Source organism: Carassius auratus, chromosome 25 (genome assembly GCF_003368295.1).
Source record: "Carassius auratus strain Wakin chromosome 25, ASM336829v1, whole genome shotgun sequence".
Classification (NCBI taxonomy): domain Eukaryota; kingdom Metazoa; phylum Chordata; class Actinopteri; order Cypriniformes; family Cyprinidae; genus Carassius; species Carassius auratus.
This window is the reverse complement of record NC_039267.1, coordinates 16962701-16971199: the sequence shown is the minus strand read 5'-3', so window position 1 is coordinate 16971199 and position 8499 is coordinate 16962701.

Genomic DNA, 8499 nt, shown 5'->3' with positions numbered 1-8499 from the left:
CGCTTTTTGGGCAGTGTTGCTGGGAAATGTTTGCCGTCAGTGGGCAACAAGGTGAGACGCAGAGCCCACGACCGATCTAAAATATCCAGACAGAAATATGTTGGACAATTGCTCAAAACCGTGGCCCTGTGTATCATCAGCCTCAGTCGGAGCTGATCTCTGTAGAAGACAGCAGAAAAGTTCAGGAGAAATCCTTCCTGCCCAGCAACACACAAGGCCAGTGCATCCTTTGACCTGCAGCTCTGTACTGGTGTTCCTGCACCTGTACTGTACAGGAGCAGCTCTGTCTGACAGCTGTCATGTTGATAGTGTCAGGCCCGTCTCGCAGCTGTCATGTTGCTCACGGAGCGCTCTTCATGTGCACGCTGTCATACTGTGTGCTGTGTTTGCGTAGGCCAGTATTATATGTGTTTACAGTGTCACGCTGAATATTTCATATTGCACATCGTGTCCTGTGTCATGCTATGTTGTTGTATCACTGTGATCTTTGTTCTGGTTTGAGTGTCACAAACCTGTCAAGAACATTTCCAGGTTAGATTTCACCGCAAATTCTAAAGAAAAAAAAAAGTTATATTTTGCATATAGAAAATTAAGCATATTTTGAGGCCATTTAGATTTGTTTGCACCGTGACATTAGTTTCATTCAAATTAAAATAATATAAATCATTATAATTTCTTACAGTTTTTTTTTGCTTGCAGCAAAGCAAGCACATTTTAAAGCCATTAAGATAAAATATAGCATGTCTGCATATAGAGTTTTTAAATAAATGTACTGTATTATTATATAATGCAATATAAAGTGAAATAATAATATCATGTTGATACCATAAATATCAAGCACAATGATACATTTATTAAATTCTGTGTCTACGCTTTGAGAATGAAATGTTTCACTCAATGACTATTTACAGTATTTGTCATATATATATATCTCTATATTTTGTTGACTGTTTCTGACCTCTTGACCCATGATGTTGACGTTTCCTCAGGCCAGAGAGCTTGTATCTGCTTCATGTCCAGCAGATTGGCCTCAGATTTCACTGCTCTACACCACAACACCTGGACTGGAGCACAGACCTGAGGCCAATCAGAACCGAAAACAGATGTGCGACTTGTGGCTGAAGATCGAAATAATTATTAGAGGCCAATATGTGTAAACCAAGACATATAACCTGCAAGCAACTTAGGGCTTATTTCATATTTTTTTTATAATTAGTGCTGTCAAACGATTAATCGCGATTAATCGCATCCAAAATAAAAGTTTTTGTTTACATAATATATGTATGTGTGCTGTGTATATTTATTATTTATGCGCATAAAAATATATAAATATAAACACATGCAGTATATATTTTGAAATTGTAAAATATATATATATATATATATATATATATATATATATATATATATATATATATATATATATATATATATATATATATATATATATATATAATTTTTTTTTAAATATTTTATATTATATATAAATATATAATATATAAGCAAAGCATATTTTTCTTTAACATATACATGCATGTGTTGGTATTTCTATGTATTATGTAAACAAAAACCTTTATTTTGGAAGCGATTAATCGTTTGACAGCACTAATTAAGTTACGTCATATAATACGTTGAGAAAAGTCTTTATTTACCGAGTAATTTACTGAGTTTTATCCGTATTTTGAACTACGTATTGCACATATTTTCAACATTTGATTAAAAAAACAATATTATAATTTTGGTACATTTACCTGGTAAGATTCGAGCTCTGAATATGTCCAATACGCACACGAACCGTTCTTTTAAATCAGTCATTTTTATTGATTGCATGGAATCGATTTACAGGGCATTTGTGAATCACAGGACTGTGAGAGTTGGGAATTAAAAACCATAAGTTGAGTGACATGTTGAAATTATGCACACTTTCTGGTTAGTGTCCTTACTAGTATTTAAATTCTGCAGCTTTTCAATAGCGAATCTATTTTATTTTATTAAGTAGGGCTATAGTATTGTAAAACTTTAACTCATGTCTGGTATTTTCTGTCGGGTGTTCCCAACTAGTAAAGATCAAGGTTTGAATAATTTGGATAGAGCATGGCTTCTCACTCCATAAACATCATGAAGAGAGCTGGATGAAGCATATTTGCCAACAACCCATTGAAATCCAAAATGCAAATGCATCGTTTCGTTTTCAGTGACGAAGAGGATCGTTATTGTACCACTAGCATTTTCATGTGCTGTTTGGAAAATGATCAGCTTTTATGAACCAGTTGAACTGTTTGATTGACGAAATTAATCAGTAGTCTTACCAGATAGGCTGTATTTTTGAATTTGGTATAGTTTGGCTTAAATTTTGGGGTTATAGTTTGTTACGCATTTCAAATACCATTACACACTGTATTTTTGTGTAACCCAGCCTGTTGGGTTTTATGACTACTGTACTCAAGTGAATTGACCCCAGTATCTAACAGAATTTGAGACCATAAATCAAATAATGCAGACTGAAAATGGGCTTTTTTCAAGGGGCTCTCCCATGTCTTTTGTCTTCTTGAGCGCAATGCTAACACAAGCTAACAACAAAGTATTTCTGGAGGCTGTTGTGCGATTGGTTTTGACATGACTTCTCACCGGCACTCACTTACTCCTGCAGTAAAAGGCTGAAGTGAGGGGGCTAATGGTTACTCGTAATAGAAATCAGCTGGAGATACTGACGGATGAGCTGTTAGCTGAGCTGGAGTCGTGCTTACCAGACCTATGTGCCCTGTTCTCCTGATGGGATGTCGAGCCCATTTTTCTTGGTCTGAAACACAAATACAGAACTTTTCGCTAAATTATAAATGATAACATTTCAGAAATCCAATCCAATTTTTAAGCTTTGTGGTAGTCATCCTGAATGGCCTATATAACTATTTATGTTCCATATGTAGCGACACAACCATTGCTTACGTGGAGGTAGTTTCCAAACAAAATAGCTTAATATAGTGGTCAACAGAAATGTTGAAGAAATGTTTTGCTTCATGGAGTTCTTTGCCGACGGAAAATTCGATTGCACAGATTCCTATTGAAATGACTGGAATCGCCTGCGGAAATTTGCTGTACAAAGGTCAATTTGACTGCATCTTAATGTTTAGCATTTTTGTGCTAACGTTTTAAGAATGTTAATAACCCTTTAAATTGCGCAAACTGAAATTTCAAATGAAAACACGTACATTTCACAAAAACACCCACATATTGGAAAAAGGTTTTTACACCAACATCTGTGGCCATGATGACTTATTGCGAGAGGAAACAATTACGCTTAGATTCATAACATCGGTTAATGGAAACACTGTCATTTCACAGTAGTTTTTAAATAAACATGTATAAAATATTGCAAAAGTTTTGCCCAAATCTGTAATGGAAACCAGGCTACTGTTTTGTTAACATTATTAACGTCACATTTTACCAGTAACGTTAAAAGGATGCGATAAGAGCCAAAGTTCTGTTCATACTCGAAGTTGGTTTTCTGAGCTCCATGATGGTTTTATTCCAGCTTTGTCTTCTGTTGATTTTATTTGTAATTTCTGCCGCCTTTTTAAATTTCCTTTAAAAAAATACAATGGCCCAACAGTGAGTGTTGCCCCCTGGTGGACTTACCTGTAACTTCTGACACATTCGCACACAAAAAAACTGAAATACCGTTTCATCATATCTTATAGCTCTAGTCCAAGTCCAGTTCATTTTAAAACTCATCAGTATTTTTGAAGGGATAGTCCATTTCTATTTAGCATATTAGAAGATTGTTTGAGTCAGTGTTTTTTTTTAAGCCAATCACTTGAAATGGGAAAAAGGAGATATAAGACGTTCAAAAGCTGTAGTCAGAAAAAAAATCATAATGTTGCTCATAACATACCCTTAAAATGGGAGTGAAATTAGATTAAAGTGACGTGTTATCAATCTCCACTCAGGGAGATGACGGTGCTATGAAGGCAAATGAATAAAAATAACATACTATATCTAGAGTTCAATGGTTATTTCCAGATATGAGCTTGATATGCATATTTATTTATTTTATTTTTTTGCTTGTTCAGTTGCTTTAGGACCAATATAATTTAGTTCTATAAATTATAGTTCTATCAAACAATCTTCTAATAAGATAAATTTATAAATGAATACTGTTATAGACTATAACAGTTCTAAATCTGGTACACACACAGCTTTTCTTTTTATATTTCAGTTTTCATTTTAACTTTGTTTTAGTCATTTAAATTGTTTTAGTATTTTTATTTTAGTAAGTATATATATTCTGTTTAGTTTATATTTTTATTTTAGTGTTAGTTTTGGTAATTTGCTTAATGCATAAATTTAATGTAAATGTAGTGTCACCAAAATAATGGTGCCCCCATAGTATAATACAATGTGAATAAAAAAAAATAAAAAATCTTTCAAGGGTTTTCACCAACATATTTCAATGAGAGACATTAATTAAGCCAAGCAAACCTGGGGTTTTCTTTAAGACATTTTAACTGTCGCTTCTGGCCAAAATATGAGTCCATAACCTGTAATAACACCTCCATCTCCTGATGTCCTTTAACTTCAAAGTCTACTAACATATTATTTACTGTTCGGACAGTTTTTAATCGTAAAGACACTTGATTTGTGCATATTTCTCTCCTGATTCAGATGAGGCGATATCCTCACTGGAGGAAGCTTTATTATGGAGTATGGACTCAGATTTTGGCAAAAACCAGGAAACATTTTAATAATGGATTTGTTTCTTACATACACACAGCTTTTCTATTCACAATACATTAACTGATGGAATTGATCAGCTGTTTGGACTCTCATTCTGATGGCACCCATTCACTGCAGAGATTAAAAAACAATTTAGAATTTTAAATCTTTGAAAACTAGACTAGTATACAGTGTATATGCCACAGTATTCACTAAGCATTACTCTAGTATTTCATTCCAAACGTAACCCGTGATTAATTTCCCAGTGAAGGCCAGAGGTCACAGTTAAGAGGTCGGGTTGCACAAACCACTGAGTGAAGTTTAATAGTCAATTACGGACATTTGTTGACGTGAACAGCTTACCCTGATACCGGGGAATCTTGTTCTGGGCCGAAGGTTAATTAACATAATTCAGGGGAGGATCATCGGATTCCCGTCGAACGCAGGCTATGTGATTCCTGGGGCACTGAGAGTCGACCTGAACAACTGTGCCTTCAACAGAGACCAAACACACACTCGCACAGTCACGACACCTTCACACAATCCCGAACACACACGTACCACACTGATTTAATGGAGCCCCCCCTGCCCCCAGTGCTCCTCACACACACACACATGCTAATTTCACACTCGGTAAGTGTGAAGCCTGTCAGCCGGGCTCAGATGCAGGCACAGATGGCTGGAGGGATGATGGGCGATGGATATTGTTGCTAAAGCCCCTCTTCATAGGAGTTACTGAAGCCCATCCTGAGAACAGATTCCCATTTACTGTCAAAACACATTCAGACATTCATTGGAAGGTTGCATCCCTAAATCTGATTAGATGCACCATTTTTTGAAAAAGAGTTGGATTCAAATGTTTACATCAACCTATCAGAATCCGCAAAATGTTAAATATTTTACAAAATGCATGTTATTGTTTATTTAGTACTGACCTGAATAAGATATTTCGGTCCCACTCTATATTAGGCGGCCTTAACTACGGTATTCTTCTATTTTAATTAATCATTTGATACATATGTGTTTTAACATTGTAATTATATATTTTTTAAATACCTACATGTAATTATATCTATAGTTGAACTGTTGACCCATCCCTTACACTTTAACCCACCCTTAAACCTACCCAAACCAGTCCCTAACCTTTATACCACCTCAACATCAGCAAAAGTGTTTTGCAATATAATATGAACACAGCAAATACAGTACATTATATTTTTTTATGTAAGTACATAGCAGTTAAGCTCACCTGATATAAAGTGGGACCAATATTGATATAAATATAAATGTAGTCCACAAGTCCAAAATAATAGTTGAATTTATAAAAATGATCCAATTCAAAAGTTTACATGATTGTTAATATACTGTGTTGTTACCTGAATGATCCACAGCTGTGTTTTTTATTTATTTAGTGATAGCTGTTCATGAGTCCCTTGTTTGTTCTGAACAGTTAAACTGCCTGCTGGTCTTCAGAAAAATTCCTTAGGTCCCACAAATTCTTTGGTTTTCCTGCATTTTTTAACCCTTTCCAACAATGATTTTATGATTTTGAGATCCATCTTTTCACACTAGGGACAACTGAGGGACTCATACACATCTACTGTAATACAGAAGCTTCAAAGATACTACTTAAAATATAAGTAAAGAAATATTGACAGCAGTCGATTTTAGAATTTAATGTCAGTGTCAAAAAAAAGTTTATAATAATGTCATTGTTCAAAAGTATGTGACAGTAGAATTCCATGACTGCCCGATTAAAACCAAGTATTCCAGAGAGTTGTGTTACACACTGTAACACACAGCCTCAAGTGACATATTGCTTAATTCAGTGGTTCCCAACATTGGTCCTTGAGGCACCCCGACACAGCACTTTTTGCAAGTATCCTTAATCGAACACACCTGAATCAGGTCATCGGCTTATTAGTAGAGAATCCAAGATTTGAAATTGGTGTGTCAGAGAAGAGAGTCGACCTGAACAACTGTGCCTTCCACAGAGACCAAACACACTCGCACAGTGACGACACCTTCACACAATCCCGAATTTAATGTCAGTGTCAAAAAAAAAAGTTTATAACTAGGGCTGGGACTTTAACGCGTTAATTGAGATTAATTAATTACACAAAAAATAACGCGTTAACTAAGATTAATCAATTACAGAAAAAAAAATTCCCGCATTTTTAATAACTTATTTTTGCACCGCGGAACGTTTCTCACTGGATTTGTTTCGGCGGACCGATTATACTGAAGCACCAACTAGCGTTCGCTTCGCATATCACTGCAGCCTGCAGCACATCCAGCCTCAAGTATCACCTCAACGCAAAACATATAGCAGCTAGCGTGGACTTTACACTTCATGTTGAACTATATATTATTTTGTTGGTGCAACAGTTTATGTTGAACTCTTTATTGTTTTGGCCAAGGTTATTGAGAGTTGGACTTAGTATGTTATGGCCTCTGAAGCAACAGAGAGATGTTTTCTAATAGTCAGTGTTTCCAATATTCTGAATGTAATTGACAGTATTGTGTTTTACTTAAAAAACACTTTACAGAAGGTTCCAGCACCTATAAGCTTCCTGAATTTCTGAAATGTACTATTTCTAAATTGTTTCTAAATATGCTATTGCTACACTTCATGGCAAAAATTGCACTGGTCTGCTAGACTTGGTTGAACAAAAATAAACAATATTTTGTTGCTTAAGCTTATGTATTCAGTCATTATTCAATGGTATACTATAAATCCATGTGAAAAAAAATTACTTCTCACTGTTCTCAGGTCAAATATTTATATGCGCTTAAAATGCGATTAATTTCGATTAATTAATTACAAAGCCTCTAATTAATTAGATAAAATTTTTTAATCGAGTCCCGGCCCTATTTATAACAGTTTTATAACTGAATAATATCATTGTTCAAAAGTATGTGACAGTAGAATTCCATGACTGCCCGATTAAAACCAAGTATTCCAGAGAGTTGTGTTACACACTGTAACACACAGCCTTAAGTGACATATTGCTTAATTCAGTGGTTCCCAACATTGGTCCTTGAGGCACCCCGACACAGCACTTTTTGCAAGTATCCTTAATCGAACACACCTGAATCAGGTCATCGGCTTATTAGTAGAGAATCCAAGATTTGAAATTGATAAGTCAGAGAAAGGAGATATTCAAAATCTGCAGTGTTGTGGTGCCTTCAGGACCAGGGTTGGGAACCACTGGCTTAATTAACACATATGACCCAGTTTATTTATTACTGAGTCTTTCTGAGCCCAAACAATGAGGTGTGGTCTGTCTGTGAGTCTTCTCTGGGTGCAGATGGACAGCAGGACACGCGTGATCTGAGGGATGGAGGACGGGTTGCCAAAGCCGAATCTGCTGCCCCACTCTGGCACCTTTTCTATGAATGTCTCCATTCAAACACATGTGAAAGTGTGCTCCTTCCTTACACATGTGAGCTGGAGGCTAATGGCGGCTGACGGACCAGAATGAGCTGGATAATACCCTCTCGAATGCCAGGCTTGTTAGGGGCTGGGCTGCAGCTGTGTCCACTGATGATGGCTTGTACCATCTGCCAAACAGGCCTCTGGGAGTGAGAAACACACAGAGAGCTTTAATTGGGTTGTGAGGGAGAGCGATGTTCCTAAAGATACTGTGAACGCAGAGTCATATTCGACTTTTTTCCTCCTGTGTTCAACTTAAATATGAAATATAATGAATGTCCTTTCTGTTGACTATCTTCCACTCTTTCTGCTGTGCGTTTAAGATTGTAAAGACAGGTGAAATGACGGGT